Source organism: Chionomys nivalis, chromosome 21, assembly GCF_950005125.1.
Source record: "Chionomys nivalis chromosome 21, mChiNiv1.1, whole genome shotgun sequence".
NCBI classification, from domain to species: Eukaryota; Metazoa; Chordata; class Mammalia; order Rodentia; family Cricetidae; genus Chionomys; species Chionomys nivalis.
The window spans coordinates 8,608,590-8,614,589 of record NC_080106.1 but is presented as its reverse complement, the minus strand read 5'-3'; the positions used below and the strand labels follow the sequence as shown (position 1 = coordinate 8,614,589).

Below are 6,000 nucleotides of genomic sequence, written 5' to 3'. Positions count from 1 at the left end.
TTCCAACTAGGCATTCAGTTTCCCCCACTTATAAATTTCTCTCCCAGATGTCGGATGCCAGGGAACTCTCCAGAACAACTCCACAAATATAGTATTTAATATTGGATGTCAGTTTGGGTGTTCCACTCAATTTCCTGGAAAGAGCTTGAACCACCTCTCCTTTTGGGTGGGACATCCAATCAGCTCCGTACTCCCAGGCTAGGGGAGTGCCGTGTGATACCAGGCAACCGAGTGCTCTCGTTTCTGAAACACAAATTTGGAGCAGATGTGAGGACAGAGTGTCATTTATTTCCAAATGCAGCCATTATCAGGCAAGCAGGGAGAAGGGACAGTTATCAGGGGCCAAGCTTGTGAGCCCCTTCCCTCCACTGCACAGCAGGCTTTCTGGGCAGCCCACCCACCCCCCCTTAAAGGAAAGGCAGGCAAAGGTGACTAGCATGGTATCCCACTCTCTGCTCCTGAGGACCAATGAAGGTAAGATGCAGAGGCTTGGAGCAGGTTTTCCACATGACTGGGATTTCATTTTATTAAGGAAAAGGTCTCATATAGCCCAGGCTGACCCCAAGTTCACTATGTAGCCCAGGATAACCTTGAATTTATGCTCCAGCCTCTACCTCCCCAGTGTTGGGATTACTGGCATGCTCCATCACACCGTTTATGCCATCTTGAGACTGGAACCCAGGGCTCCTTGCATGCCCGACAGGAACTCTATCAAACAATCCACATTCCCAGCCTCCCACTTGGAGTTGGAGAGCTACATTATTGGGGTGCCGACACAGGGGAAACGTCAGTAGCCTCCCGTCAGCCACCCCAGCTGGAACTTAGGCTCATGAATGTCCTCTGTTCAGCTGTCTCTTCATTTCTTGAGGTCACCCAGTTTTTTGAGCCTCGAAGTTTCTGTTCCTGGCAGAGGTTCCCTGGTAACTTGCTGCTGCGGTAAGCTGGACTTACTGGAGAGAGCCCCGGGGCGCTGACAAGGATGGGAACACAGCCTCAGTCATCCAGAGAAGCCTGGGACCAGAGTGGACAGTGTGCCACTGGTGGAGGCAAGATGCCAGCAGGCAGTCAGTTGCACCATCCCATGAAGAAATGATGGGTCCTGAGTGGGGTCCTCCTCTGTAACAGACAGGAGAGAGAGAATTAACAGAGCTTGGAACTAGAACCTCACAACAGGACAGTGAGCCCTGCATGCTCGTTCTGGGCCCACGCATAACTGAGGCAAGAAGGCAACAGAGCCTTCTCAGGAATCTGATGTGGAAATAAGTGTCATGACGTCAGAAGGTTGGGGTCTAGTCCTAACTCTCGGGCCTCTGAGAAACGCACTTGACCATCGAGGCCTCGGTTTCCCGGCGTCAAAACTAGAAGTGGGCCAGAGGAGTTGTAAGTCCCTCCTGGAGCTCAGGTTTCTCCCCTCTACCTTTGCTAAGGACAGAGGGTGAAGACAAGGCTCTTTGTCACCTTCTTGCCATGACAGAAGGCAGCCTGTCATGTGGAGACCCCATGTGGGACTTTAGGAGCCGCAGCTGCAGTTCCGTCTGGTGGAAGTGTGTGGGCAATTCCTGACCGCCTCCTTGCTTCTTGGTCTGGCTGAGTGTTCAGGAGTATGTCTGCCCCTCACAAGACTATGGAGCCGTCCTCTGCACCCCCATAACAAGTGACTGGACCTCCCATCTGCTGAAGTTTTTTTGGGGGGGAGGGTCTATTGCTAATTCAATCGCAGATGATCCCACCTCATGACTGGAGGTCATGAAATACAGACTATAGGGTGGGGTTACCTGGGACCTTCTCTGCAAGGCCCAGCCTGGTGCTGGACACGGTGGTGGGATCCTGAAATGGCCCAGGCAAACTGGGGCAAAGACAGAGAACCCTTGGCTTCTGGGAAGGTCAAGTCCTCTGTTACCATGGTAAAATGAGTATCCGAGCCATCCCATTATACCCTGACCCATCACACACCATGGGACTGAGCAGTGAGTCCCCATTAGCCCTGTGTCCGTCTCTCTGCTACACCATACACACATTTGCCCACTTATGGAAGCCCTTTCACAGCCCTGGCTCGGACACAAACACCAGGGACACATGGGAACACAGGAACAGTCCCCGTAACCAGAAATATGGACACCCCAAAATGAAACCATGCTTCACAGCCTCCCTTGCTGGTAGCTGATGTTATCTAACCACAGTATAGCTAATAAGACTAAGGTAGAATGTGGTTGCCTTATCCCTAAAACATCAACCAAACCCCTACAGCTGACTGGAGTCCCTGCTCGTCCTTCTAGGCAGTGCTATTTCCTGCTGATCGGAATAGAGACGTGATACACAGCACTAAAGCAGCCTTCTTGTGTGCAGGGGCATAAGGTCCACACTGCAGAGCAACCAAATAGAACTGTCTTGAAGGTGCCATGGAGGAGAAGTGTCAGAGCCCTGTGGTCTTGGTGTGAGAGACGGGAGTCTTTCTTCTTGCTTCTGTTGGTTCTTTTGCTGTTTTCACCTGGAGACCACTGACATCCACCAGAGGCTACAGTGGGTGTTAGAGGCTCTGGCTTCACATAGGATGCTGCTGTAACTGCCCTGTGGGGGAGCTCTGGACCCCTAGGGACCTGAGAGGTCCTGCTCTGTCTTATGAAACAGACCTGAGACACCTGTCCCGTGTCAGAGGGAAAGGTTGTGAGCCTCTGATTGGGTGCATGTCATCCTGTACAAGATGGAACCACCTGAGTGTGAGGACAAGTCCTGACCACAGCTCCAAACCAGGGGGGGGGCACAGTGTCTGTGGTGTGGTGCTCATGGCACGCCCAGTGTGGTGCTCACTGTACAGTGCCCACAGCGTGGTGCTCACTGCACGGTGCCCAGTGTGGTGCTCACTGCATAGTGCCCACAGCTTGGTGGTCACTGTACGGTGCCCATAGCGTGGTACTCACGGCATGGTGGCCACAGTGTGGAGCTCACTGCATGGTGCCCACAGCTTGGTGCTCGCTGCACGGTGCTCACCAATCACACCCTCATTCATAGGTCCTCAGTCCAGACCAGACCAGGGGCTAGTCCCAGAATCTTGGACCCTGGGTTCATATGCTCCTTGACCTATATTCTAGCCTCCTCTCTCCTCACTCCCCACTGTTCTCCAGATAACCTAGTGAAATCACTGAAACTATCTCAAAATTAAAAAAAAAAAAATAACAGGGTTGGGCAGGGCTACTCAGTGGTGAGAACCAACTCTTGCAAGTCGCCCTCTGACCTGGACACACGTCACACACTCACAGTAATAAAATTTAAACTTCTACTTATTCATCTTATGTGCACGGGTGTTTTGCCTGTCTGCATGCGTGGGCACCATGTGCCTGCCTGGTGCCTATGGAGGCCAGAAGAGGGCATTATATATGCCCCAAGAATGGAGTTACAGATGGCTGTGAGCTGCCCTGTGAATGTTGGGAATCCAACCCAGGCCTCTACAAGAGCAGCCAGCATGCTTAACCTCTGAGCCATCTCCACCCCACCCCCATTTTTAGGGGTTTAAAACAAACAAACAAACAAAGGCACGCACATTTTGGCACTCTACCCTGGAAGCTCCTGGGGGCACTGACTTGGGTTCTGGCTGTTTTTTAGTTAACCATCAGGACCGTGTGTCTGATCTCGGCGAGCATGAGTCCAGCAGGCACTGGAGGTTGACAAGGGCTGCAGCTACTTGAGCATCCACGAAGGCTGGTACAGGAGACCCTCCACTGCAGACTTTGCAAAAGACCGCTTCACGCAGCATTCCCACACTGTGAAGAACAAACTATTTTCTCATTTGGGGGCAAAAGTGTCCTTTTATGGGAAACAGGCTCAGCCCTGGGTATGCTCCGCACATGAAAGCCACGCCGCTCTCATTTGTGGCCTCCTGACCACAAGACAAGATCTTTAATTAAAATCGGTTTGGTTGTATGTGTGTCTTTCAAAGAAAACCATGGAAATAGTGTTTGTGAGTCAAGACCTAACAGATGCTACCCCAGTCACCCTCCTCATTTAGCCAGTCCTCCATGAGACGCTGGAGGGCTGGGAGTTGGCACCACTGTGGCCCTGTGGCGAACCCCTCTGAGCACACACGGCCTGGTCTTCACCAAGGGCAAGAGGACAGGGCAGAGGAGGGTGCCTAATGTATCCTAAGGGCATGCATAACCCAGGGCTGGGGAATGCCTGGCTCTGAATGGCTAGAAGGCCAGGGCCAGCCCAGGCAGATTTGCTCATTATCTGCACATGGCCAGGGGGAATGCGGAATCACATGGCTTTGGGGAACTGTTTCCAGTCCAGGAATGAGCCTGCGGGACCAGCGTGCCATCTAGCATGTTAGCGAAATGAATGCTTAGCCATGTTTTTGGGAATCCTGTGGTTGGGCGTTCCATGTTTTTTCCTCTGCCAACAGCGCTCTGCGCTCTTGACCCCCCTCCTCTAGCTGCAAAGAAGAGCCAGGGCTGCACACGACAGAGCCCTGCTCAAGCAAGATCTAGAAGCTCCAGGCTTTGCTCGCAGGCTTGCCCACCCTCTCAGGGCTTCCCTCCCACTCCCAGAGGGGGCTCCTCCTTGCCACAGACCTTTTAAAGTCTGTAGCATGGACCTGGAGTCTGGCACCAGACGTGTGTGGCATTTTCCAGCTCTCACTCCTCCTCAGCTGTGCTGGACTAGCTATGCAAGCCCAGGTGACTGAGGAAGCTGCTTTCCAAAGGCAGCAAATTAGCTCTGCGGCCTAGGGGTAAGGGCAGCGTCTGATCATGTGACAGGATACACAACACACTAATTTGGGAAGGGAAGTAATGGGACACAGACAGTCAATGACAAAATTTGCATTTTATCTGGAACCAACAAAACTCTAGAATAATCAAAGTGAGTTTCCAGAAAGGTGGCTGAAGGAGATGCTAAAAATGAGACAGGAGGGACGCGGGTGGGAGTGTGCACACCCCAAACACTACGCACAGGTATGCGAGTCTACCGTGTATCAGTCATCCTCTCTTTGCTAGGACAAAATTCCTGACACACACAGCTTAAAGAAGGAAGGCTTTATTTCAGCTCACACTTTGAGGGTACACAGTCCATCCTGGTCGGGAAGGCACGGTGACAGGAGCGTGAGGCGCTGGTCACACGGCATCTCCAGTCGGGAAGCACGGAGAGATGAGCGCTGGTGCTCAGCTCACTTCCTCCTTTATTCAGCCCACCATCCAAGACCATGAGATGGTGCTGCCGACATTCAGCATGGATCTTCCCACTTCAGTGAACATAACCTAGAAACTTCTTGACTGGCAGACCCAGGGGCTTATTTTCATGGTGATTTTGAATCCCATCATGTTGACCCTCAATTCAGATCATCCCAGTGATACAAACCTGTTACACTACTAGAGCGATTTAAATCCCATCCTCAGCTGATGGGATACATGAACAAGATAAACCAGTAAAATTAAAAGGCTGACCCAATCCTACCCATCATCTTGATCTCAGGGAATTCACACAGTAATCATCCAGCAGTTGTAGGTGCCTCATTTTTTCTGAGTGCATGAGAAGCATATACCAGACTTAGTGCCTGCTGGGTGGGCAGTAGGACATTGTCACTTGTCACAGGGAGCTCAATGTACAGCTGGCTCTCTGGCTGCAAGTGGGGGCTGTCTAGAGCATTTCAGGATAGCTGGACGGTAAGGAACAAAGTCGAAGACCTGCCACCAGTGCCGATAGAGCATGACAGTTGCAGGGTAAACCAACTGCTTTCTGATGGGATCTGGGGTCAGCTTCAGAGGAAAAAATTCAAGTCCAGGATACCTGGTCAAAAGCTGGAGGTCGCCGGGCGGTGGTGGCGCACGCCTTTAATCCCAGCACTCGGGAGGCAGAGGCAGGTGGATCTCTGTGAGTTCAAGACCAGCCTGGTCTACAGAGCTAGTTCCAGGACAGGCTCAAAAAAAAAAAAGAAAGCTGGAGGTCAGGGCCCTAGGGGAGAAACCTCTACTGCTGCTTGGTTATGCTTGGTTAAATGGGCATGTTAAT

At 51.9% G+C, this 6,000-nt stretch overlaps 1 long non-coding RNA gene across 1 annotated transcript in view; it reads right to left on the bottom strand.

Moving 5' to 3' along the window:
* Window positions 1-399: 399 nt before the first annotated feature.
* LOC130863658 (uncharacterized) overlaps window positions 400-6,000 on the bottom strand; it is a 30,658-nt gene continuing 25,057 nt past the window's right edge. The window contains exon 3 of the long non-coding RNA XR_009055742.1: window positions 400-1,116. This is a non-coding gene — a long non-coding RNA (uncharacterized LOC130863658). The remainder of the gene's footprint in view (window positions 1,117-6,000) is intronic.